This window comes from Etheostoma spectabile, unplaced genomic scaffold (assembly GCF_008692095.1).
Source record: "Etheostoma spectabile isolate EspeVRDwgs_2016 unplaced genomic scaffold, UIUC_Espe_1.0 scaffold00018353, whole genome shotgun sequence".
NCBI lineage: Eukaryota > Metazoa > Chordata > Actinopteri > Perciformes > Percidae > Etheostoma > Etheostoma spectabile.
The window spans coordinates 40,671-64,486 of NW_022604220.1; the positions used below are offsets into that span (position 1 = coordinate 40,671).

Below are 23,816 nucleotides of genomic sequence, written 5' to 3' on the forward strand. Positions count from 1 at the left end.
AATACTTGCGTCCTCTATACAGTTTCCTTGTCAGCTCTGCGTCCAGCAAAGAAGAAGCAGCAGCAGCGCCCTCTGCTGATAAAAAAGCTTACAGCACCGGGTATTCCCAGGCGGTCTCCCATCCAAGTACTGACCCGGCCCGACCCTGCTTAGCTTCCGAGATCGGACGAGATCGGGCGTGTTCAGGGTGGTATGGCCGTAAGCAAATGCACAGACTGAAAACAAGCTTTTTATACATGTGAAAACCGGAAGGTTCTCAAAGCTGTTGAATACACAGCTTGGGGTTGAGGAGTACTGAACTACATGTAATCACACCATTAGTGCACGTACACATTTTCAAGTAGCTTGCCAGTCGTTCAACAACATTCACCTTGGAATCAAGCAGTTTAAATGCTTTTCGCTCTCTCTTTTGCACTATAATAACACTTCTGTATTTTTTAGACTTCTTTGATTGTTTTGATCCAAATTGATTCCTTTATTTAACCTGTTGCCTGAGTCATGAATACTTTCTTTCCATGTTTCTATTTTTCATTACTCTAACTTTTTCTCACTTGGTTTTACCTCTGTCTTTACTGAGACTTGGGTGACTTGTCGTCTCTGTAAATTTGCATCATCCAGAATGTATTATTTAGTTATGATGTGGTCAAACTGAATGCATTTTGAACTGCTACTTGAATAGATGAACACTTTAAGATTGTTTATTTCAGGTCTAAGCAAAGAAGAAGGAGCTGCAGCAGCAGCGCCCTCTGCTGATAAAAAAGCTTACAGCACCGGGTATTCCCAGGCGGTCTCCCATCCAAGTACTGACCCGGCCCGACCCTGCTTAGCTTCCGAGATCGGACGAGATCGGGCGTGTTCAGGGTGGTATGGCCGTAAGCGAATGCACAGACTGAAAACAAGCTTTTTATACATGTGAAAACCGGAAGGTTCTCAAAGCTGTTGAATACACAGCTTGGGGTTGAGGAGTACTGAACTACATGTAATCACACCATTAGTGCACGTACACATTTTCAAGTAGCTTGCCAGTCGTTCAACAACATTCACCTTGGAATCAAGCAGTTTAAATGCTTTTCGCTCTCTCTTTTGCACTATAATGAACACTTCTGTATTTTTTAGACTTCTTTGATTGTTTTGATCCAAATTGATTCCTTTATTTAACCTGTTGCCTGAGTCATGAATACTTTCTTTCCATGTTTCTATTTTTCATTACTCTAACTTTTTCTCACTTGGTTTTACCTCTGTCTTTACTGAGACTTGGGTGACTTGTCGTCTCTGTAAATTTGCATCATCCAGAATGTATTATTTAGTTATGATGTGGTCAAACTGAATGCATTTTGAACTGCTACTTGAATAGATGAACACTTTAAGATTGTTTATTTCAGGTCTAAGCAAAGAAGAAGGAGCTGCAGCAGCAGCGCCCTCTGCTGATAAAAAAGCTTACAGCACCGGGTATTCCCAGGCGGTCTCCCATCCAAGTACTGACCCGGCCCGACCCTGCTTAGCTTCCGAGATCGGACGAGATCGGGCGTGTTCAGGGTGGTATGGCCGTAAGCAAATGCACAGACTGAAAACAAGCTTTTTATACATGTGAAAACCGGAAGGTTCTCAAAGCTGTTGAATACACAGCTTGGGGTTGAGGAGTACTGAACTACATGTAATCACACCATTAGTACACGTACACATTTTTAAGTAGCTTGCCAGTCGTTCAACAACAATCACCTTGGAATCAAGCAGTTTAAATGCTTTTCGCTCTCTCTTTTGCACTATAATTAACACTTCTGTATTTTTTAGACTTCTTTGATTGTTTTGATCCAAATTGATTCCTTTATTTAACCTGTTGCCTGAGTCATGAATACTTTCTTTCCATGTTTCTATTTTTCATTACTCTAACTTTTTCTCACTTGGTTTTACCTCTGTCTTTACTGAGACTTGGGTGACTTGTCGTCTCTGTAAATTTGCATCATCCAGAATGTATTATTTAGTTATGATGTGGTCAAACTGAATGCATTTTGAACTGCTACTTGAATAGATGAACACTTTAAGATTGTTTATTTCAGGTCTAAATAAAGATGTTGCTTCCAAAAAAGAAGAAAAAATACTTGCGTCCTCTATACAGTTTCCTTGTCAGCTCTGCGTCCAGCAAAGAAGAAGGAGCTGCAGCAGCAGCGCCCTCTGCTGATAAAAAAGCTTACAGCACCGGGTATTCCCAGGCGGTCTCCCATCCAAGTACTGACCCGGCCCGACCCTGCTTAGCTTCCGAGATCGGACGAGATCGGGCGTGTTCAGGGTGGTATGGCCGTAAGCAAATGCACAGACTGAAAACAAGCTTTTTATACATGTGAAAACCGGAAGGTTCTCAAAGCTGTTGAATACACAGCTTGGGGTTGAGGAGTACTGAACTACATGTAATCACACCATTAGTGCACGTACACATTTTCAAGTAGCTTGCCAGTCGTTCAACAACATTCACCTTGGAATCAAGCAGTTTAAATGCTTTTCGCTCTCTCTTTTGCACTATAATGAACACTTCTGTATTTTTTAGACTTCTTTGATTGTTTTGATCCAAATTGATTCCTTTATTTAACCTGTTGCCTGAGTCATGAATACTTTCTTTCCATGTTTCTATTTTTCATTACTCTAACTTTTTCTCACTTGGTTTTACCTCTGTCTTTACTGAGACTTGGGTGACTTGTCGTCTCTGTAAATTTGCATCATCCAGAATGTATTATTTAGTTATGATGTGGTCAAACTGAATGCATTTTGAACTGCTACTTGAATAGATGAACACTTTAAGATTGTTTATTTCAGGTCTAAGCAAAGAAGAAGGAGCTGCAGCAGCAGCGCCCTCTGCTGATAAAAAAGCTTACAGCACCGGGTATTCCCAGGCGGTCTCCCATCCAAGTACTGACCCGGCCCGACCCTGCTTAGCTTCCGAGATCGGACGAGATCGGGCGTGTTCAGGGTGGTATGGCCGTAAGCAAATGCACAGACTGAAAACAAGCTTTTTATACATGTGAAAACCGCAAGGTTCTCAAAGCTGTTGAATACACAGCTTGGGGTTGAGGAGTACTGAACTACATGTAATCACACCATTAGTACACGTACACATTTTTAAGTAGCTTGCCAGTCGTTCAACAACAATCACCTTGGAATCAAGCAGTTTAAATGCTTTTCGCTCTCTCTTTTGCACTATAATTAACACTTCTGTATTTTTTAGACTTCTTTGATTGTTTTGATCCAAATTGATTCCTTTATTTAACCTGTTGCCTGAGACATGAATACTTTCTTTCCATGTTTCTATTTTTCATTACTCTAACTTTTTCTCACTTGGTTTTACCTCTGTCTTTACTGAGACTTGGGTGACTTGTCGTCTCTGTAAATTTGCATCATCCAGAATGTATTATTTAGTTATGATGTGGTCAAACTGAATGCATTTTGAACTGCTACTTGAATAGATGAACACTTTAAGATTGTTTATTTCAGGTCTAAATAAAGATGTTGCTTCCAAAAAGAAGAAAAAATACTTGCGTCCTCTATACAGTTTCCTTGTCAGCTCTGCGTCCAGCAAAGAAGGAGCTGCAGCAGCAGCGCCCTCTGCTGATAAAAAAGCTTACAGCACCGGGTATTCCCAGGCGGTCTCCCATCCAAGTACTGACCCGGCCCGACCCTGCTTAGCTTCCGAGATCGGACGAGATCGGGCGTGTTCAGGGTGGTATGGCCGTAAGCAAATGCACAGACTGAAAACAAGCTTTTTATACATGTGAAAACCGGAAGGTTCTCAAAGCTGTTGAATACACAGCTTGGGGTTGAGGAGTACTGAACTACATGTAATCACACCATTAGTGCACGTACACATTTTCAAGTAGCTTGCCAGTCGTTCAACAACATTCACCTTGGAATCAAGCAGTTTAAATGCTTTTCGCTCTCTCTTTTGCACTATAATGAACACTTCTGTATTTTTTAGACTTCTTTGATTGTTTTGATCCAAATTGATTCCTTTATTTAACCTGTTGCCTGAGTCATGAATACTTTCTTTCCATGTTTCTATTTTTCATTACTCTAACTTTTTCTCACTTGGTTTTACCTCTGTCTTTACTGAGACTTGGGTGACTTGTCGTCTCTGTAAATTTGCATCATCCAGAATGTATTATTTAGTTATGATGTGGTCAAACTGAATGCATTTTGAACTGCTACTTGAATAGATGAACACTTTAAGATTGTTTATTTCAGGTCTAAGCAAAGAAGAAGGAGCTGCAGCAGCAGCGCCCTCTGCTGATAAAAAAGCTTACAGCACCGGGTATTCCCAGGCGGTCTCCCATCCAAGTACTGACCCGGCCCGACCCTGCTTAGCTTCCGAGATCGGACGAGATCGGGCGTGTTCAGGGTGGTATGGCCGTAAGCAAATGCACAGACTGAAAACAAGCTTTTTATACATGTGAAAACCGGAAGGTTCTCAAAGCTGTTGAATACACAGCTTGGGGTTGAGCAGTACTGAACTACATGTAATCACACCATTAGTACACGTACACATTTTCAAGTAGCTTGCCAGTCGTTCAACAACATTCACCTTGGAATCAAGCAGTTTAAATGCTTTTCGCTCTCTCTTTTGCACTATAATTAACACTTCTGTATTTTTTAGACTTCTTTGATTGTTTTGATCCAAATTGATTCCTTTATTTAACCTGTTGCCTGAGTCATGAATACTTTCTTTCCATGTTTCTATTTTTCATTACTCTAACTTTTTCTCACTTGGTTTTACCTCTGTCTTTACTGAGACTTGGGTGACTTGTCGTCTCTGTAAATTTGCATCATCCAGAATGTATTATTTAGTTATGATGTGGTCAAACTGAATGCATTTTGAACTGCTACTTGAATAGATGAACACTTTAAGATTGTTTATTTCAGGTCTAAATAAAGATGTTGCTTCCAAAAAAGAAGAAAAATACTTGCGTCCTCTATACAGTTTCCTTGTCAGCTCTGCGTCCAGCAAAGAAGAAGCAGCTGCAGCGCCCTCTGCTGATAAAAAAGCTTACAGCACCGGGTATTCCCAGGCGGTCTCCCATCCAAGTACTGACCCGGCCCGACCCTGCTTAGCTTCCGAGATCGGACGAGATCGGGCGTGTTCAGGGTGGTATGGCCGTAAGCAAATGCACAGACTGAAAACAAGCTTTTTATACATGTGAAAACCGGAAGGTTCTCAAAGCTGTTGAATACACAGCTTGGGGTTGAGGAGTACTGAACTACATGTAATCACACCATTAGTACACGTACACATTTTCAAGTAGCTTGCCAGTCGTTCAACAACATTCACCTTGGAATCAAGCAGTTTAAATGCTTTTCGCTCTCTCTTTTGCACTATAATAACACTTCTGTATTTTTTAGACTTCTTTGATTGTTTTGATCCAAATTGATTCCTTTATTTAACCTGTTGCCTGAGTCATGAATACTTTCTTTCCATGTTTCTATTTTTCATTACTCTAACTTTTTCTCACTTGGTTTTACCTCTGTCTTTACTGAGACTTGGGTGACTTGTCGTCTCTGTAAATTTGCATCATCCAGAATGTATTATTTAGTTATGATGTGGTCAAACTGAATGCATTTTGAACTGCTACTTGAATAGATGAACACTTTAAGATTGTTTATTTCAGGTCTAAGCAAAGAAGAAGGAGCTGCAGCAGCAGCGCCCTCTGCTGATAAAAAAGCTTACAGCACCGGTATTCCCAGGCGGTCTCCCATCCAAGTACTGACCCGGCCCGACCCTGCTTAGCTTCCGAGATCGGACGAGATCGGGCGTGTTCAGGGTGGTATGGCCGTAAGCAAATGCACAGACTGAAAACAAGCTTTTTATACATGTGAAAACCGGAAGGTTCTCAAAGCTGTTGAATACACAGCTTGGGGTTGAGGAGTACTGAACTACATGTAATCACACCATTAGTACACGTACACATTTTTAAGTAGCTTGCCAGTCGTTCAACAACAATCACCTTGGAATCAAGCAGTTTAAATGCTTTTCGCTCTCTCTTTTGCACTATAATTAACACTTCTGTATTTTTTAGACTTCTTTGATTGTTTTGATCCAAATTGATTCCTTTATTTAACCTGTTGCCTGAGACATGAATACTTTCTTTCCATGTTTCTATTTTTCATTACTCTAACTTTTTCTCACTTGGTTTTACCTCTGTCTTTACTGAGACTTGGGTGACTTGTCGTCTCTGTAAATTTGCATCATCCAGAATGTATTATTTAGTTATGATGTGGTCAAACTGAATGCATTTTGAACTGCTACTTGAATAGATGAACACTTTAAGATTGTTTATTTCAGGTCTAAATAAAGATGTTGCTTCCAAAAAAGAAGAAAAAATACTTGCGTCCTCTATACAGTTTCCTTGTCAGCTCTGCGTCCAGCAAAGAAGAAGCAGCAGCAGCGCCCTCTGCTGATAAAAAAGCTTACAGCACCGGGTATTCCCAGGCGGTCTCCCATCCAAGTACTGACCCGGCCCGACCCTGCTTAGCTTCCGAGATCGGACGAGATCGGGCGTGTTCAGGGTGGTATGGCCGTAAGCAAATGCACAGACTGAAAACAAGCTTTTTATACATGTGAAAACCGGAAGGTTCTCAAAGCTGTTGAATACACAGCTTGGGGTTGAGGAGTACTGAACTACATGTAATCACACCATTAGTACACGTACACATTTTCAAGTAGCTTGCCAGTCGTTCAACAACATTCACCTTGGAATCAAGCAGTTTAAATGCTTTTCGCTCTCTCTTTTGCACTATAATGAACACTTCTGTATTTTTTAGACTTCTTTGATTGTTTTGATCCAAATTGATTCCTTTATTTAACCTGTTGCCTGAGTCATGAATACTTTCTTTCCATGTTTCTATTTTTCATTACTCTAACTTTTTCTCACTTGGTTTTACCTCTGTCTTTACTGAGACTTGGGTGACTTGTCGTCTCTGTAAATTTGCATCATCCAGAATGTATTATTTAGTTATGATGTGGTCAAACTGAATGCATTTTGAACTGCTACTTGAATAGATGAACACTTTAAGATTGTTTATTTCAGGTCTAAGCAAAGAAGAAGGAGCTGCAGCAGCAGCGCCCTCTGCTGATAAAAAAGCTTACAGCACCGGGTATTCCCAGGCGGTCTCCCATCCAAGTACTGACCCGGCCCGACCCTGCTTAGCTTCCGAGATCGGACGAGATCGGGCGTGTTCAGGGTGGTATGGCCGTAAGCAAATGCACAGACTGAAAACAAGCTTTTTATACATGTGAAAACCGGAAGGTTCTCAAAGCTGTTGAATACACAGCTTGGGGTTGAGCAGTACTGAACTACATGTAATCACACCATTAGTACACGTACACATTTTCAAGTAGCTTGCCAGTCGTTCAACAACATTCACCTTGGAATCAAGCAGTTTAAATGCTTTTCGCTCTCTCTTTTGCACTATAATTAACACTTCTGTATTTTTTAGACTTCTTTGATTGTTTTGATCCAAATTGATTCCTTTATTTAACCTGTTGCCTGAGTCATGAATACTTTCTTTCCATGTTTCTATTTTTCATTACTCTAACTTTTTCTCACTTGGTTTTACCTCTGTCTTTACTGAGACTTGGGTGACTTGTCGTCTCTGTAAATTTGCATCATCCAGAATGTATTATTTAGTTATGATGTGGTCAAACTGAATGCATTTTGAACTGCTACTTGAATAGATGAACACTTTAAGATTGTTTATTTCAGGTCTAAATAAAGATGTTGCTTCCAAAAAAGAAGAAAAAATACTTGCGTCCTCTATACAGTTTCCTTGTCAGCTCTGCGTCCAGCAAAGAAGAAGCAGCTGCAGCAGCGCGCCCTCTGCTGATAAAAAAGCTTACAGCACCGGGTATTCCCAGGCGGTCTCCCATCCAAGTACTGACCCGGCCCGACCCTGCTTAGCTTCCGAGATCGGACGAGATCGGGCGTGTTCAGGGTGGTATGGCCGTAAGCAAATGCACAGACTGAAAACAAGCTTTTTATACATGTGAAAACCGGAAGGTTCTCAAAGCTGTTGAATACACAGCTTGGGTTGAGGAGTACTGAACTACATGTAATCACACCATTAGTGCACGTACACATTTTCAAGTAGCTTGCCAGTCGTTCAACAACATTCACCTTGGAATCAAGCAGTTTAAATGCTTTTCGCTCTCTCTTTTGCACTATAATTAACACTTCTGTATTTTTTAGACTTCTTTGATTGTTTTGATCCAAATTGATTCCTTTATTTAACCTGTTGCCTGAGTCATGAATACTTTCTTTCCATGTTTCTATTTTTCATTACTCTAACTTTTTCTCACTTGGTTTTACCTCTGTCTTTACTGAGACTTGGGTGACTTGTCGTCTCTGTAAATTTGCATCATCCAGAATGTATTATTTAGTTATGATGTGGTCAAACTGAATGCATTTTGAACTGCTACTTGAATAGATGAACACTTTAAGATTGTTTATTTCAGGTCTAAGCAAAGAAGAAGGAGCTGCAGCAGCAGCGCCCTCTGCTGATAAAAAAGCTTACAGCACCGGGTATTCCCAGGCGGTCTCCCATCCAAGTACTGACCCGGCCCGACCCTGCTTAGCTTCCGAGATCGGACGAGATCGGGCGTGTTCAGGGTGGTATGGCCGTAAGCAAATGCACAGACTGAAAACAAGCTTTTTATACATGTGAAAACCGGAAGGTTCTCAAAGCTGTTGAATACACAGCTTGGGGTTGAGGAGTACTGAACTACATGTAATCACACCATTAGTACACGTACACATTTTAAGTAGCTTGCCAGTCGTTCAACAACAATCACCTTGGAATCAAGCAGTTTAAATGCTTTTCGCTCTCTCTTTTGCACTATAATTAACACTTCTGTATTTTTTAGACTTCTTTGATTGTTTTGATCCAAATTGATTCCTTTATTTAACCTGTTGCCTGAGTCATGAATACTTTCTTTCCATGTTTCTATTTTTCATTACTCTAACTTTTTCTCACTTGGTTTTACCTCTGTCTTTACTGAGACTTGGGTGACTTGTCGTCTCTGTAAATTTGCATCATCCAGAATGTATTATTTAGTTATGATGTGGTCAAACTGAATGCATTTTGAACTGCTACTTGAATAGATGAACACTTTAAGATTGTTTATTTCAGGTCTAAATAAAGATGTTGCTTCCAAAAAAGAAGAAAAAATACTTGCGTCCTCTATACAGTTTCCTTGTCAGCTCTGCGTCCAGCAAAGAAGAAGGAGCTGCAGCAGCAGCGCCCTCTGCTGATAAAAAAGCTTACAGCACCGGGTATTCCCAGGCGGTCTCCCATCCAAGTACTGACCCGGCCCGACCCTGCTTAGCTTCCGAGATCGGACGAGATCGGGCGTGTTCAGGGTGGTATGGCCGTAAGCAAATGCACAGACTGAAAACAAGCTTTTTATACATGTGAAAACCGGAAGGTTCTCAAAGCTGTTGAATACACAGCTTGGGGTTGAGGAGTACTGAACTACATGTAATCACACCATTAGTACACGTACACATTTTAAGTAGCTTGCCAGTCGTTCAACAACATTCACCTTGGAATCAAGCAGTTTAAATGCTTTTCGCTCTCTCTTTTGCACTATAATTAACACTTCTGTATTTTTTAGACTTCTTTGATTGTTTTGATCCAAATTGATTCCTTTATTTAACCTGTTGCCTGAGTCATGAATACTTTCTTTCCATGTTTCTATTTTTCATTACTCTAACTTTTTCTCACTTGGTTTTACCTCTGTCTTTACTGAGACTTGGGTGACTTGTCGTCTCTGTAAATTTGCATCATCCAGAATGTATTATTTAGTTATGATGTGGTCAAACTGAATGCATTTTGAACTGCTACTTGAATAGATGAACACTTTAAGATTGTTTATTTCAGGTCTAAATAAAGATGTTGCTTCCAAAAAAGAAGAAAAATACTTGCGTCCTCTATACAGTTTCCTTGTCAGCTCTGCGTCCAGCAAAGAAGAAGGAGCTGCAGCAGCAGCGCCCTCTGCTGATAAAAAAGCTTACAGCACCGGGTATTCCCAGGCGGTCTCCCATCCAAGTACTGACCCGGCCCGACCCTGCTTAGCTGACGAGATCGGGCGTGTTCAGGGTGGTATGGCCGTAAGCAAATGCACAGACTGAAAACAAGCTTTTTATACATGTGAAAACCGGAAGGTTCTCAAAGCTGTTGAATACACAGCTTGGGGTTGAGCAGTACTGAACTACATGTAATCACACCATTAGTGCACGTACACATTTTCAAGTAGCTTGCCAGTCGTTCAACAACATTCACCTTGGAATCAAGCAGTTTAAATGCTTTTCGCTCTCTCTTTTGCACTATAATTAACACTTCTGTATTTTTTAGACTTCTTTGATTGTTTTGATCCAAATTGATTCCTTTATTTAACCTGTTGCCTGAGTCATGAATACTTTCTTTCCATGTTTCTATTTTTCATTACTCTAACTTTTTCTCCCTTGGTTTTACCTCTGTCTTTACTGAGACTTGGGTGACTTGTCGTCTCTGTAAATTTGCATCATCCAGAATGTATTATTTAGTTATGATGTGGTCAAACTGAATGCATTTTGAACTGCTACTTGAATAGATGAACACTTTAAGATTGTTTATTTCAGGTCTAAATAAAGATGTTGCTTCCAAAAAAGAAGAAAAAATACTTGCGTCCTCTATACAGTTTCCTTGTCAGCTCTGCGTCCAGCAAAGAAGAAGCAGCTGCAGCGCCCTCTGCTGATAAAAAAGCTTACAGCACCGGGTATTCCCAGGCGGTCTCCCATCCAAGTACTGACCCGGCCCGACCCTGCTTAGCTTCCGAGATCGGACGAGATCGGGCGTGTTCAGGGTGGTATGGCCGTAAGCAAATGCACAGACTGAAAACAAGCTTTTTATACATGTGAAAACCGGAAGGTTCTCAAAGCTGTTGAATACACAGCTTGGGGTTGAGGAGTACTGAACTACATGTAATCACACCATTAGTGCACGTACACATTTTCAAGTAGCTTGCCAGTCGTTCAACAACATTCACCTTGGAATCAAGCAGTTTAAATGCTTTTCGCTCTCTCTTTTGCACTATAATGAACACTTCTGTATTTTTTAGACTTCTTTGATTGTTTTGATCCAAATTGATTCCTTTATTTAACCTGTTGCCTGAGTCATGAATACTTTCTTTCCATGTTTCTATTTTTCATTACTCTAACTTTTTCTCACTTGGTTTTACCTCTGTCTTTACTGAGACTTGGGTGACTTGTCGTCTCTGTAAATTTGCATCATCCAGAATGTATTATTTAGTTATGATGTGGTCAAACTGAATGCATTTTGAACTGCTACTTGAATAGATGAACACTTTAAGATTGTTTATTTCAGGTCTAAGCAAAGAAGAAGGAGCTGCAGCAGCAGCGCCCTCTGCTGATAAAAAAGCTTACAGCACCGGGTATTCCCAGGCGGTCTCCCATCCAAGTACTGACCCGGCCCGACCCTGCTTAGCTTCCGAGATCGGACGAGATCGGGCGTGTTCAGGGTGGTATGGCCGTAAGCAAATGCACAGACTGAAAACAAGCTTTTTATACATGTGAAAACCGGAAGGTTCTCAAAGCTGTTGAATACACAGCTTGGGGTTGAGGAGTACTGAACTACATGTAATCACACCATTAGTACACGTACACATTTTCAAGTAGCTTGCCAGTCGTTCAACAACATTCACCTTGGAATCAAGCAGTTTAAATGCTTTTCGCTCTCTCTTTTGCACTATAATGAACACTTCTGTATTTTTTAGACTTCTTTGATTGTTTTGATCCAAATTGATTCCTTTATTTAACCTGTTGCCTGAGTCATGAATACTTTCTTTCCATGTTTCTATTTTTCATTACTCTAACTTTTTCTCACTTGGTTTTACCTCTGTCTTTACTGAGACTTGGGTGACTTGTCGTCTCTGTAAATTTGCATCATCCAGAATGTATTATTTAGTTATGATGTGGTCAAACTGAATGCATTTTGAACTGCTACTTGAATAGATGAACACTTTAAGATTGTTTATTTCAGGTCTAAGCAAAGAAGAAGGAGCTGCAGCAGCAGCGCCCTCTGCTGATAAAAAAGCTTACAGCACCGGGTATTCCCAGGCGGTCTCCCATCCAAGTACTGACCCGGCCCGACCCTGCTTAGCTTCCGAGATCGGACGAGATCGGGCGTGTTCAGGGTGGTATGGCCGTAAGCAAATGCACAGACTGAAAACAAGCTTTTTATACATGTGAAAACCGGAAGGTTCTCAAAGCTGTTGAATACACAGCTTGGGGTTGAGCAGTACTGAACTACATGTAATCACACCATTAGTACACGTACACATTTTCAAGTAGCTTGCCAGTCGTTCAACAACATTCACCTTGGAATCAAGCAGTTTAAATGCTTTTCGCTCTCTCTTTTGCACTATAATTAACACTTCTGTATTTTTTAGACTTCTTTGATTGTTTTGATCCAAATTGATTCCTTTATTTAACCTGTTGCCTGAGTCATGAATACTTTCTTTCCATGTTTCTATTTTTCATTACTCTAACTTTTTCTCACTTGGTTTTACCTCTGTCTTTACTGAGACTTGGGTGACTTGTCGTCTCTGTAAATTTGCATCATCCAGAATGTATTATTTAGTTATGATGTGGTCAAACTGAATGCATTTTGAACTGCTACTTGAATAGATGAACACTTTAAGATTGTTTATTTCAGGTCTAAATAAAGATGTTGCTTCCAAAAAAGAAGAAAAAATACTTGCGTCCTCTATACAGTTTCCTTGTCAGCTCTGCGTCCAGCAAAGAAGAAGCAGCAGCAGCGCCCTGCTGATAAAAAGCTTACAGCACCGGGTATTCCCAGGCGGTCTCCCATCCAAGTACTGACCCGGCCCGACCCTGCTTAGCTTCCGAGATCGGACGAGATCGGGCGTGTTCAGGGTGGTATGGCCGTAAGCAAATGCACAGACTGAAAACAAGCTTTTTATACATGTGAAAACCGGAAGGTTCTCAAAGCTGTTGAATACACAGCTTGGGGTTGAGCAGTACTGAACTACATGTAATCACACCATTAGTGCACGTACACATTTTCAAGTAGCTTGCCAGTCGTTCAACAACATTCACCTTGGAATCAAGCAGTTTAAATGCTTTTCGCTCTCTCTTTTGCACTATAATTAACACTTCTGTATTTTTTAGACTTCTTTGATTGTTTTGATCCAAATTGATTCCTTTATTTAACCTGTTGCCTGAGTCATGAATACTTTCTTTCCATGTTTCTATTTTTCATTACTCTAACTTTTTCTCACTTGGTTTTACCTCTGTCTTTACTGAGACTTGGGTGACTTGTCGTCTCTGTAAATTTGCATCATCCAGAATGTATTATTTAGTTATGATGTGGTCAAACTGAATGCATTTTGAACTGCTACTTGAATAGATGAACACTTTAAGATTGTTTATTTCAGGTCTAAGCAAAGAAGAAGGAGCTGCAGCAGCAGCGCCCTCTGCTGATAAAAAAGCTTACAGCACCGGGTATTCCCAGGCGGTCTCCCATCCAAGTACTGACCCGGCCCGACCCTGCTTAGCTTCCGAGATCGGACGAGATCGGGCGTGTTCAGGGTGGTATGGCCGTAAGCAAATGCACAGACTGAAAACAAGCTTTTTATACATGTGAAAACCGGAAGGTTCTCAAAGCTGTTGAATACACAGCTTGGGGTTGAGCAGTACTGAACTACATGTAATCACACCATTAGTGCACGTACACATTTTCAAGTAGCTTGCCAGTCGTTCAACAACATTCACCTTGGAATCAAGCAGTTTAAATGCTTTTCGCTCTCTCTTTTGCACTATAATTAACACTTCTGTATTTTTTAGACTTCTTTGATTGTTTTGATCCAAATTGATTCCTTTATTTAACCTGTTGCCTGAGTCATGAATACTTTCTTTCCATGTTTCTATTTTTCATTACTCTAACTTTTTCTCACTTGGTTTTACCTCTGTCTTTACTGAGACTTGGGTGACTTGTCGTCTCTGTAAATTTGCATCATCCAGAATGTATTATTTAGTTATGATGTGGTCAAACTGAATGCATTTTGAACTGCTACTTGAATAGATGAACACTTTAAGATTGTTTATTTCAGGTCTAAATAAAGATGTTGCTTCCAAAAAAGAAGAAAAAATACTTGCGTCCTCTATACAGTTTCCTTGTCAGCTCTGCGTCCAGCAAAGAAGAAGCAGCTGCAGCGCCCTCTGCTGATAAAAAAGCTTACAGCACCGGGTATTCCCAGGCGGTCTCCCATCCAAGTACTGACCCGGCCCGACCCTGCTTAGCTTCCGAGATCGGACGAGATCGGGCGTGTTCAGGGTGGTATGGCCGTAAGCAAATGCACAGACTGAAAACAAGCTTTTTATACATGTGAAAACCGGAAGGTTCTCAAAGCTGTTGAATACACAGCTTGGGGTTGAGCAGTACTGAACTACATGTAATCACACCATTAGTACACGTACACATTTTCAAGTAGCTTGCCAGTCGTTCAACAACATTCACCTTGGAATCAAGCAGTTTAAATGCTTTTCGCTCTCTCTTTTGCACTATAATTAACACTTCTGTATTTTTTAGACTTCTTTGATTGTTTTGATCCAAATTGATTCCTTTATTTAACCTGTTGCCTGAGTCATGAATACTTTCTTTCCATGTTTCTATTTTTCATTACTCTAACTTTTTCTCACTTGGTTTTACCTCTGTCTTTACTGAGACTTGGGTGACTTGTCGTCTCTGTAAATTTGCATCATCCAGAATGTATTATTTAGTTATGATGTGGTCAAACTGAATGCATTTTGAACTGCTACTTGAATAGATGAACACTTTAAGATTGTTTATTTCAGGTCTAAATAAAGATGTTGCTTCCAAAAAAGAAGAAAAAATACTTGCGTCCTCTATACAGTTTCCTTGTCAGCTCTGCGTCCAGCAAAGAAGAAGCAGCTGCAGCAGCGCCCCTCTGCTGATAAAAAAGCTTACAGCACCGGGTATTCCCAGGCGGTCTCCCATCCAAGTACTGACCCGGCCCGACCCTGCTTAGCTTCCGAGATCGGACGAGATCGGGCGTGTTCAGGGTGGTATGGCCGTAAGCAAATGCACAGACTGAAAACAAGCTTTTTATACATGTGAAAACCGGAAGGTTCTCAAAGCTGTTGAATACACAGCTTGGGGTTGAGGAGTACTGAACTACATGTAATCACACCATTAGTACACGTACACATTTTTAAGTAGCTTGCCAGTCGTTCAACAACATCACCTTGGAATCAAGCAGTTTAAATGCTTTTCGCTCTCTCTTTTGCACTATAATTAACACTTCTGTATTTTTTAGACTTCTTTGATTGTTTTGATCCAAATTGATTCCTTTATTTAACCTGTTGCCTGAGTCATGAATACTTTCTTTCCATGTTTCTATTTTTCATTACTCTAACTTTTTCTCACTTGGTTTTACCTCTGTCTTTACTGAGACTTGGGTGACTTGTCGTCTCTGTAAATTTGCATCATCCAGAATGTATTATTTAGTTATGATGTGGTCAAACTGAATGCATTTTGAACTGCTACTTGAATAGATGAACACTTTAAGATTGTTTATTTCAGGTCTAAATAAGATGTTGCTTCCAAAAAAGAAGAAAAATACTTGCGTCCTCTATACAGTTTCCTTGTCAGCTCTGCGTCCAGCAAAGAAGAAGGAGCTGCAGCAGCAGCGCCCTCTGCTGATAAAAAAGCTTACAGCACCGGGTATTCCCAGGCGGTCTCCCATCCAAGTACTGACCCGGCCCGACCCTGCTTAGCTTCCGAGATCGGACGAGATCGGGCGTGTTCAGGGTGGTATGGCCGTAAGCAAATGCACAGACTGAAAACAAGCTTTTTATACATGTGAAAACCGGAAGGTTCTCAAAGCTGTTGAATACACAGCTTGGGGTTGAGGAGTACTGAACTACATGTAATCACACCATTAGTACACGTACACATTTTCAAGTAGCTTGCCAGTCGTTCAACAACATTCACCTTGGAATCAAGCAGTTTAAATGCTTTTCGCTCTCTCTTTTGCACTATAATGAACACTTCTGTATTTTTTAGACTTCTTTGATTGTTTTGATCCAAATTGATTCCTTTATTTAACCTGTTGCCTGAGTCATGAATACTTTCTTTCCATGTTTCTATTTTTCATTACTCTAACTTTTTCTCACTTGGTTTTACCTCTGTCTTTACTGAGACTTGGGTGACTTGTCGTCTCTGTAAATTTGCATCATCCAGAATGTATTATTTAGTTATGATGTGGTCAAACTGAATGCATTTTGAACTGCTACTTGAATAGATGAACACTTTAAGATTGTTTATTTCAGGTCTAAATAAAGATGTTGCTTCCAAAAAAGAAGAAAAATACTTGCGTCCTCTATACAGTTCCTTGTCAGCTCTGCGTCCAGCAAAGAAGAAGCAGCAGCAGCGCCCTCTGCTGATAAAAAAGCTTACAGCACCGGGTATTCCCAGGCGGTCTCCCATCCAAGTACTGACCCGGCCCGACCCTGCTTAGCTTCCGAGATCGGACGAGATCGGGCGTGTTCAGGGTGGTATGGCCGTAAGCAAATGCACAGACTGAAAACAAGCTTTTTATACATGTGAAAACCGGAAGGTTCTCAAAGCTGTTGAATACACAGCTTGGGGTTGAGGAGTACTGAACTACATGTAATCACACCATTAGTGCACGTACACATTTTCAAGTAGCTTGCCAGTCGTTCAACAACATTCACCTTGGAATCAAGCAGTTTAAATGCTTTTCGCTCTCTCTTTTGCACTATAATGAACACTTCTGTATTTTTTAGACTTCTTTGATTGTTTTGATCCAAATTGATTCCTTTATTTAACCTGTTGCCTGAGTCATGAATACTTTCTTTCCATGTTTCTATTTTTCATTACTCTAACTTTTTCTCACTTGGTTTTACCTCTGTCTTTACTGAGACTTGGGTGACTTGTCGTCTCTGTAAATTTGCATCATCCAGAATGTATTATTTAGTTATGATGTGGTCAAACTGAATGCATTTTGAACTGCTACTTGAATAGATGAACACTTTAAGATTGTTTATTTCAGGTCTAGCAAAGAAGAAGGAGCTGCAGCAGCAGCGCCCTCTGCTGATAAAAAAGCTTACAGCACCGGGTATTCCCAGGCGGTCTCCCATCCAAGTACTGACCCGGCCCGACCCTGCTTAGCTTCCGAGATCGGACGAGATCGGGCGTGTTCAGGGTGGTATGGCCGTAAGCAAATGCACAGACTGAAAACAAGCTTTTTATACATGTGAAAACCGGAAGGTTCTCAAAGCTGTTGAATACACAGCTTGGGGTTGAGGAGTACTGAACTACATGTAATCACACCATTAGTACACGTACACATTTTCAAGTAGCTTGCCAGTCGTTCAACAACAATCACCTTGGAATCAAGCAGTTTAAATGCTTTTCGCTCTCTCTTTTGCACTATAATTAACACTTCTGTATTTTTTAGACTTCTTTGATTGTTTTGATCCAAATTGATTCCTTTATTTAACCTGTTGCCTGAGTCATGAATACTTTCTTTCCATGTTTCTATTTTTCATTACTCTAACTTTTTCTCACTTGGTTTTACCTCTGTCTTTACTGAGACTTGGGTGACTTGTCGTCTCTGTAAATTTGCATCATCCAGAATGTATTATTTAGTTATGATGTGGTCAAACTGAATGCATTTTGAACTGCTACTTGAATAGATGAACACTTTAAGATTGTTTATTTCAGGTCTAAATAAAGATGTTGCTTCCAAAAAAGAAGAAAAAATACTTGCGTCCTCTATACAGTTTCCTTGTCAGCTCTGCGTCCAGCAAAGAAGAAGCAGCAGCAGCGCCCTCTGCTGATAAAAAAGCTTACAGCACGGGTATTCCCAGGCGGTCTCCCATCCAAGTACTGACCCGGCCCGACCCTGCTTAGCTTCCGAGATCGGACGAGATCGGGCGTGTTCAGGGTGGTATGGCCGTAAGCAAATGCACAGACTGAAAACAAGCTTTTTATACATGTGAAAACCGGAAGGTTCTCAAAGCTGTTGAATACACAGCTTGGGGTTGAGGAGTACTGAACTACATGTAATCACACCATTAGTGCACGTACACATTTTCAAGTAGCTTGCCAGTCGTTCAACAACATTCACCTTGGAATCAAGCAGTTTAAATGCTTTTCGCTCTCTCTTTTGCACTATAATGAACACTTCTGTATTTTTTAGACTTCTTTGATTGTTTTGATCCAAATTGATTCCTTTATTTAACCTGTTGCCTGAGTCATGAATACTTTCTTTCCATGTTTCTATTTTTCATTACTCTAACTTTTTCTCACTTGGTTTTACCTCTGTCTTTACTGAGACTTGGGTGACTTGTCGTCTCTGTAAATTTGCATCATCCAGAATGTATTATTTAGTTATGATGTGGTCAAACTGAATGCATTTTGAACTGCTACTTGAATAGATGAACACTTTAAGATTGTTTATTTCAGGTCTAAATAAAGATGTTGCTTCCAAAAAAGAAGAAAAAATACTTGCGTCCTCTATACAGTTTCCTTGTCAGCTCTGCGTCCAGCAAAGAAGAAGGAGCTGCAGCAGCAGCGCCCTCTGCTGATAACAAAGCTTACAGCACCGGGTATTCCCAGGCGGTCTCCCATCCAAGTACTGACCCGGCCCGACCCTGCTTAGCTTCCGAGATCGGACGAGATCGGGCGTGTTCAGGGTGGTATGGCCGTAAGCGAATGCACAGACTGAAAACAAGCTTTTTATACATGTGAAAACCGGAAGGTTCTCAAAGCTGTTGAATACACAGCTTGGGGTTGAGGAGTACTGAACTACATGTAATCACACCATTAGTGCACGTACACATTTTCAAGTAGCTTGCCAGTCGTTCAACAACATTCACCTTGGAATCAAGCAGTTTAAATGCTTTTCGCTCTCTCTTTTGCACTATAATTAACACTTCTGTATTTTTTAGACTTCTTTGATTGTTTTGATCCAAATTGATTCCTTTATTTAACCTGTTGCCTGAGTCATGAATACTTTCTTTCCATGTTTCTATTTTTCATTACTCTAACTTTTTCTCACTTGGTTTTACCTCTGTCTTTACTGAGACTTGGGTGACTTGTCGTCTCTGTAAATTTGCATCATCCAGAATGTATTATTTAGTTATGATGTGGTCAAACTGAATGCATTTTGAACTGCTACTTGAATAGATGAACACTTTAAGATTGTTATTTCAGGTCTAAATAAAGATGTTGCTTCCAAAAAAGAAGAAAAATACTTGCGTCCTCTATACAGTTTCCTTGTCAGCTCTGCGTCCAGCAAAGAAGAAGAGCTGCAGCAGCAGCGCCTCTGCTGATAAAAAAGCTTACAGCACCGGGTATTCCCAGGCGGTCTCCCATCCAAGTACTGACCCGGCCCGACCCTGCTTAGCTTCCGAGATCGGACGAGATCGGGCGTGTTCAGGGTGGTATGGCCGTAAGCAAATGCACAGACTGAAAACAAGCTTTTTATACATGTGAAAACCGGAAGGTTCTCAAAGCTGTTGAATACACAGCTTGGGGTTGAGGAGTACTGAACTACATGTAATCACACCATTAGTACACGTACACATTTTCAAGTAGCTTGCCAGTCGTTCAACAACAATCACCTTGGAATCAAGCAGTTTAAATGCTTTTCGCTCTCTCTTTTGCACTATAATGAACACTTCTGTATTTTTTAGACTTCTTTGATTGTTTTGATCCAAATTGATTCCTTTATTTAACCTGTTGCCTGAGTCATGAATACTTTCTTTCCATGTTTCTATTTTTCATTACTCTAACTTTTTCTCACTTGGTTTACCTCTGTCTTTACTGAGACTTGGGTGACTTGTCGTCTCTGTAAATTTGCATCATCCAGAATGTATTATTTAGTTATGATGTGGTCAAACTGAATGCATTTTGAACTGCTACTTGAATAGATGAACACTTTAAGATTGTTTATTTCAGGTCTAAATAAAGATGTTGCTTCCAAAAAGAGAAAAAATACTTGCGTCCTCTATACAGTTTCCTTGTCAGCTCTGCGTCCAGCAAAGAAAGAAGAGCAGCAGCAGCGCCCTCTGCTGATAAAAAAGCTACAGCACCGGGTATTCCCAGGCGGTCTCCCATCCAAGTACTGACCCGGCCCGACCCTGCTTAGCTTCCGAGATCGGACGAGATCGGGCGTGTTCAGGGTGGTATGGCCGTAAGCAAATGCACAGACTGAAAACAAGCTTTTTATACATGTGAAAACCGGAAGGTTCTCAAAGCTGTTGAATACACAGCTTGGGGTTGAGCAGTACTGAACTACATGTAATCACACCATTAGTGCACGTACACATTTTCAAGTAGCTTGCCAGTCGTTCAACAACATTCACCTTGGAATCAAGCAGTTTAAATGCTTTTCGCTCTCTCTTTTGCACTATAATTAACACTTCTGTATTTTTTAGACTTCTTTGATTGTTTTGATCCAAATTGATTCCTTTATTTAACCTGTTGCCTGAGTCATGAATACTTTCTTTCCATGTTTCTATTTTTCATTACTCTAACTTTTTCTCACTTGGTTTTACCTCTGTCTTTACTGAGACTTGGGTGACTTGTCGTCTCTGTAAATTTGCATCATCCAGAATGTATTATTTAGTTATGATGTGGTCAAACTGAATGCATTTTGAACTGCTACTTGAATAGATGAACACTTTAAGATTGTTTATTTCAGGTCTAAATAAAGATGTTGCTTCCAAAAAAGAAGAAAAAATACTTGCGTCCTCTATACAGTTTCCTTGTCAGCTCTGCGTCCAGCAAAGAAGAAGCAGCTGCAGCGCCCTCTGCTGATAAAAAAGCTTACAGCACGGGTATTCCCAGGCGGTCTCCCATCCAAGTACTGACCCGGCCCGACCCTGCTTAGCTTCCGAGATCGGACGAGATCGGGCGTGTTCAGGGTGGTATGGCCGTAAGCAAATGCACAGACTGAAAACAAGCTTTTTATACATGTGAAAACCGGAAGGTTCTCAAAGCTGTTGAATACACAGCTTGGGGTTGAGGAGTACTGAACTACATGTAATCACACCATTAGTGCACGTACACATTTTCAAGTAGCTTGCCAGTCGTTCAACAACAATCACCTTGGAATCAAGCAGTTTAAATGCTTTTCGCTCTCTCTTTTGCACTATAATGAACACTTCTGTATTTTTTAGACTTCTTTGATTGTTTTGATCCAAATTGATTCCTTTATTTAACCTGTTGCCTGAGTCATGAATACTTTCTTTCATGTTTCTATTTTTCATTACTCTAACTTTTTCTCACTTGGTTTTACCTCTGTCTTTACTGAGACTTGGGTGACTTGTCGTCTCTGTAAATTTGCATCATCCAGAATGTATTATTTAGTTATGATGTGGTCAAACTGAATGCATTTTGAACTGCTACTTGAATAGATGAACACTTTAAGATTGTTTATTTCAGGTCTAAATAAAGATGTTGCTTCCAAAAAAGAAGAAAAAATACTTGCGTCCTCTATACAGTTTCCTTGTCAGCTCTGCGTCCAGCAAAGAAGAAGGAGCTGCAGCAGCAGCGCCCTCTGCTGATAAAAAAGCTTACAGCACCGGGTATTCCCAGGCGGTCTCCCATCCAAGTACTGACCCGGCCCGACCCTGCTTAGCTTCCGAGATCGGACGAGATCGGGCGTGTTCAGGGTGGTATGGCCGTAAGCAATGCACAGACTGAAAACAAGCTTTTTATACATGTGAAAACCGGAAGGTTCTCAAAGCTGTTGAATACACAGCTTGGGGTTGAGGAGTACTGAACTACATGTAATCACACCATTAGTACACGTACACATTTTAAGTAGCTTGCCAGTCGTTCAACAACAATCACCTTGGAATCAAGCAGTTTAAATGCTTTTCGCTCTCTCTTTTGCACTATAATTAACACTTCTGTATTTTTTAGACTTCTTTGATTGTTTTGATCCAAATTGATTCCTTTATTTAACCTGTTGCCTGAGTCATGAATACTTTCTTTCCATGTTTCTATTTTTCATTACTCTAACTTTTCTCACTTGGTTTACCTCTGTCTTTACTGAGACTTGGGTGACTTGTCGTCTCTGTAAATTTGCATCATCCAGAATGTATTATTTAGTTATGATGTGGTCAAACTGAATGCATTTTGAACTGCTACTTGAATAGATGAACACTTTAAGATTGTTTATTTCAGGTCTAAATAAAGATGTTGCTTCCAAAAAAGAAGAAAAAATACTTGCGTCCTCTATACAGTTTCCTTGTCAGCTCTGCGTCCAGCAAAGAAGAAGGAGCTGCAGCAGCAGCGCCCTCTGCTGATAAAAAAGCTTACAGCACCGGGTATTCCCAGGCGGTCTCCCATCCAAGTACTGACCCGGCCGACCCTGCTTAGCTTCCGAGATCGGACGAGATCGGGCGTGTTCAGGGTGGTATGGCCGTAAGCAAATGCACAGACTGAAAACAAGCTTTTTATACATGTGAAAACCGGAAGGTTCTCAAAGCTGTTGAATACACAGCTTGGGGTTGAGGAGTACTGAACTACATGTAATCACACCATTAGTGCACGTACACATTTTCAAGTAGCTTGCCAGTCGTTCAACAACATCACCTTGGAATCAAGCAGTTAAATGCTTTTCGCTCTCTCTTTTGCACTATAATGACACTTCTGTATTTTTTAGACTTCTTTGATTGTTTTGATCCAAATTGATTCCTTATTTAACCTGTTGCCTGAGTCATGAATACTTTCTTTCCATGTTTCTATTTTTCATTACTCTAACTTTTCTCACTTGGTTTTACCTCTGTCTTACTGAGACTTGGGTGACTTGTCGTCTCTGTAAATTGCATCATCCAGAATGTATTTTTAGTTATGATGTGGCAAACTGAATGCATTTGAACTGCTACTTGAATAGATGAACACTTTAAGATTGTTTATTTCAGGTCTAAATAAAGATGTTGCTTCCAAAAAAGAAGAAAAAATACTTGCGTCCTCTATACAGTTTCCTTGTCAGCTCTGCGTCCAGCAAAGAAGAAGGAGCTGCAGCAGCAGCGCCCTCTGCTGATAAAAAAGCTTACAGCACCGGGTATTCCCAGGCGGTCTCCCATCCAAGTACTGACCCGGCCCGACCCTGCTTAGCTTCCGAGATCGGGGTGTTCAGGGTGGTATGGCCGTAAGCAAATGCACAGACTGAAAACAGCTTTTTATACATGTGAAAACCGGAAGGTTCTCAAAGCTGTTGAATACACAGCTTGGGTTGAGGAGTACTGAACTACATGTAATCACACCATTAGTACACGTACACATTTTAAGTAGCTTGCCAGTCGTTCAACAACAATCACCTTGGAATCAAGCAGTTGAAATGCTTTTCGCTCTCTCTTTTGCACTATAATTAACACTTCTGTATTTTTTAGACTTCTTTGATTGTTTTGATCCAAATTGATTCCTTTATTTAACCTGTTGCCTGAGTCATGAATACTTCTTTCCATGTTTCTATTTTTCATTACTCTAACTTTTTCTCACTTGGTTTACCTCTGTCCTTTACTGAGACTTGGGTGACTTGTCGTCTCTGTAAATTTGCATCATCCAGAATGTATTATTAGTTATGATGTGGTCAAAGAATGCATTTTGAACTGCTACTTGAATAGATGACACTTTAAGATTGTTTATTTCAGGTCTAAATAAAGATGTTGCTTCAAAAAAGAAGAAAAAATACT

The 23,816-nt window shown here is 40.5% G+C and overlaps 31 non-coding genes and 2 pseudogenes across 31 annotated transcripts; all 33 read right to left on the bottom strand.

Moving 5' to 3' along the window:
- Positions 1 to 85: 85 nt before the first annotated feature.
- LOC116680293 (5S ribosomal RNA) lies at positions 86 to 204 on the bottom strand. The gene has a single exon (XR_004329732.1). It is a non-coding gene; the product is annotated as a 5S ribosomal RNA (ribosomal RNA).
- A 555-nt stretch (positions 205 to 759) lies between these two features.
- LOC116680294 (5S ribosomal RNA) lies at positions 760 to 878 on the bottom strand. The gene has a single exon (XR_004329733.1). It is a non-coding gene; the product is annotated as a 5S ribosomal RNA (ribosomal RNA).
- Positions 879 to 1,434: 556 nt separating this feature from the next.
- LOC116680296 (5S ribosomal RNA) lies at positions 1,435 to 1,553 on the bottom strand. Its single transcript, XR_004329734.1, has one exon. It is a non-coding gene; the product is annotated as a 5S ribosomal RNA (ribosomal RNA).
- Positions 1,554 to 2,185: 632 nt separating this feature from the next.
- On the bottom strand, positions 2,186 to 2,304 carry LOC116680297 (5S ribosomal RNA). The gene has a single exon (XR_004329735.1). It is a non-coding gene; the product is annotated as a 5S ribosomal RNA (ribosomal RNA).
- A 556-nt stretch (positions 2,305 to 2,860) lies between these two features.
- LOC116680298 (5S ribosomal RNA) lies at positions 2,861 to 2,979 on the bottom strand. Its single transcript, XR_004329736.1, has one exon. It is a non-coding gene; the product is annotated as a 5S ribosomal RNA (ribosomal RNA).
- A 628-nt stretch (positions 2,980 to 3,607) lies between these two features.
- LOC116680214 (5S ribosomal RNA) lies at positions 3,608 to 3,726 on the bottom strand. Its single transcript, XR_004329661.1, has one exon. It is a non-coding gene; the product is annotated as a 5S ribosomal RNA (ribosomal RNA).
- A 556-nt stretch (positions 3,727 to 4,282) lies between these two features.
- On the bottom strand, positions 4,283 to 4,401 carry LOC116680215 (5S ribosomal RNA). Its single transcript, XR_004329662.1, has one exon. It is a non-coding gene; the product is annotated as a 5S ribosomal RNA (ribosomal RNA).
- Positions 4,402 to 5,026: 625 nt separating this feature from the next.
- On the bottom strand, positions 5,027 to 5,145 carry LOC116680216 (5S ribosomal RNA). The gene has a single exon (XR_004329663.1). It is a non-coding gene; the product is annotated as a 5S ribosomal RNA (ribosomal RNA).
- A 555-nt stretch (positions 5,146 to 5,700) lies between these two features.
- Positions 5,701 to 5,818, bottom strand: LOC116680239 (5S ribosomal RNA). Its single transcript, XR_004329684.1, has one exon. It is a non-coding gene; the product is annotated as a 5S ribosomal RNA (ribosomal RNA).
- A 626-nt stretch (positions 5,819 to 6,444) lies between these two features.
- On the bottom strand, positions 6,445 to 6,563 carry LOC116680217 (5S ribosomal RNA). The gene has a single exon (XR_004329664.1). It is a non-coding gene; the product is annotated as a 5S ribosomal RNA (ribosomal RNA).
- A 556-nt stretch (positions 6,564 to 7,119) lies between these two features.
- On the bottom strand, positions 7,120 to 7,238 carry LOC116680218 (5S ribosomal RNA). The gene has a single exon (XR_004329665.1). It is a non-coding gene; the product is annotated as a 5S ribosomal RNA (ribosomal RNA).
- A 631-nt stretch (positions 7,239 to 7,869) lies between these two features.
- Positions 7,870 to 7,988, bottom strand: LOC116680220 (5S ribosomal RNA). The gene has a single exon (XR_004329667.1). It is a non-coding gene; the product is annotated as a 5S ribosomal RNA (ribosomal RNA).
- Positions 7,989 to 8,543: 555 nt separating this feature from the next.
- LOC116680221 (5S ribosomal RNA) lies at positions 8,544 to 8,662 on the bottom strand. The gene has a single exon (XR_004329668.1). It is a non-coding gene; the product is annotated as a 5S ribosomal RNA (ribosomal RNA).
- A 631-nt stretch (positions 8,663 to 9,293) lies between these two features.
- LOC116680222 (5S ribosomal RNA) lies at positions 9,294 to 9,412 on the bottom strand. The gene has a single exon (XR_004329669.1). It is a non-coding gene; the product is annotated as a 5S ribosomal RNA (ribosomal RNA).
- A 630-nt stretch (positions 9,413 to 10,042) lies between these two features.
- Positions 10,043 to 10,151, bottom strand: LOC116680247 (uncharacterized; annotated as a pseudogene).
- Positions 10,152 to 10,777: 626 nt separating this feature from the next.
- On the bottom strand, positions 10,778 to 10,896 carry LOC116680223 (5S ribosomal RNA). Its single transcript, XR_004329670.1, has one exon. It is a non-coding gene; the product is annotated as a 5S ribosomal RNA (ribosomal RNA).
- A 556-nt stretch (positions 10,897 to 11,452) lies between these two features.
- Positions 11,453 to 11,571, bottom strand: LOC116680224 (5S ribosomal RNA). The gene has a single exon (XR_004329671.1). It is a non-coding gene; the product is annotated as a 5S ribosomal RNA (ribosomal RNA).
- Positions 11,572 to 12,127: 556 nt separating this feature from the next.
- LOC116680225 (5S ribosomal RNA) lies at positions 12,128 to 12,246 on the bottom strand. The gene has a single exon (XR_004329672.1). It is a non-coding gene; the product is annotated as a 5S ribosomal RNA (ribosomal RNA).
- Positions 12,247 to 12,869: 623 nt separating this feature from the next.
- LOC116680226 (5S ribosomal RNA) lies at positions 12,870 to 12,988 on the bottom strand. The gene has a single exon (XR_004329673.1). It is a non-coding gene; the product is annotated as a 5S ribosomal RNA (ribosomal RNA).
- A 556-nt stretch (positions 12,989 to 13,544) lies between these two features.
- LOC116680227 (5S ribosomal RNA) lies at positions 13,545 to 13,663 on the bottom strand. Its single transcript, XR_004329674.1, has one exon. It is a non-coding gene; the product is annotated as a 5S ribosomal RNA (ribosomal RNA).
- A 626-nt stretch (positions 13,664 to 14,289) lies between these two features.
- LOC116680228 (5S ribosomal RNA) lies at positions 14,290 to 14,408 on the bottom strand. The gene has a single exon (XR_004329675.1). It is a non-coding gene; the product is annotated as a 5S ribosomal RNA (ribosomal RNA).
- Positions 14,409 to 15,038: 630 nt separating this feature from the next.
- Positions 15,039 to 15,157, bottom strand: LOC116680229 (5S ribosomal RNA). The gene has a single exon (XR_004329676.1). It is a non-coding gene; the product is annotated as a 5S ribosomal RNA (ribosomal RNA).
- A 629-nt stretch (positions 15,158 to 15,786) lies between these two features.
- On the bottom strand, positions 15,787 to 15,905 carry LOC116680232 (5S ribosomal RNA). The gene has a single exon (XR_004329678.1). It is a non-coding gene; the product is annotated as a 5S ribosomal RNA (ribosomal RNA).
- Positions 15,906 to 16,529: 624 nt separating this feature from the next.
- LOC116680233 (5S ribosomal RNA) lies at positions 16,530 to 16,648 on the bottom strand. Its single transcript, XR_004329679.1, has one exon. It is a non-coding gene; the product is annotated as a 5S ribosomal RNA (ribosomal RNA).
- A 555-nt stretch (positions 16,649 to 17,203) lies between these two features.
- On the bottom strand, positions 17,204 to 17,322 carry LOC116680234 (5S ribosomal RNA). Its single transcript, XR_004329680.1, has one exon. It is a non-coding gene; the product is annotated as a 5S ribosomal RNA (ribosomal RNA).
- A 626-nt stretch (positions 17,323 to 17,948) lies between these two features.
- On the bottom strand, positions 17,949 to 18,066 carry LOC116680244 (5S ribosomal RNA). The gene has a single exon (XR_004329689.1). It is a non-coding gene; the product is annotated as a 5S ribosomal RNA (ribosomal RNA).
- A 632-nt stretch (positions 18,067 to 18,698) lies between these two features.
- LOC116680235 (5S ribosomal RNA) lies at positions 18,699 to 18,817 on the bottom strand. Its single transcript, XR_004329681.1, has one exon. It is a non-coding gene; the product is annotated as a 5S ribosomal RNA (ribosomal RNA).
- A 628-nt stretch (positions 18,818 to 19,445) lies between these two features.
- Positions 19,446 to 19,564, bottom strand: LOC116680236 (5S ribosomal RNA). The gene has a single exon (XR_004329682.1). It is a non-coding gene; the product is annotated as a 5S ribosomal RNA (ribosomal RNA).
- A 625-nt stretch (positions 19,565 to 20,189) lies between these two features.
- On the bottom strand, positions 20,190 to 20,308 carry LOC116680242 (5S ribosomal RNA). Its single transcript, XR_004329687.1, has one exon. It is a non-coding gene; the product is annotated as a 5S ribosomal RNA (ribosomal RNA).
- A 626-nt stretch (positions 20,309 to 20,934) lies between these two features.
- LOC116680245 (5S ribosomal RNA) lies at positions 20,935 to 21,052 on the bottom strand. The gene has a single exon (XR_004329690.1). It is a non-coding gene; the product is annotated as a 5S ribosomal RNA (ribosomal RNA).
- A 631-nt stretch (positions 21,053 to 21,683) lies between these two features.
- Positions 21,684 to 21,802, bottom strand: LOC116680238 (5S ribosomal RNA). Its single transcript, XR_004329683.1, has one exon. It is a non-coding gene; the product is annotated as a 5S ribosomal RNA (ribosomal RNA).
- Positions 21,803 to 22,430: 628 nt separating this feature from the next.
- Positions 22,431 to 22,548, bottom strand: LOC116680241 (5S ribosomal RNA). The gene has a single exon (XR_004329686.1). It is a non-coding gene; the product is annotated as a 5S ribosomal RNA (ribosomal RNA).
- Positions 22,549 to 23,170: 622 nt separating this feature from the next.
- On the bottom strand, positions 23,171 to 23,278 carry LOC116680248 (uncharacterized; annotated as a pseudogene).
- Between the last annotated feature and the right edge of the window lie 538 nt (positions 23,279 to 23,816).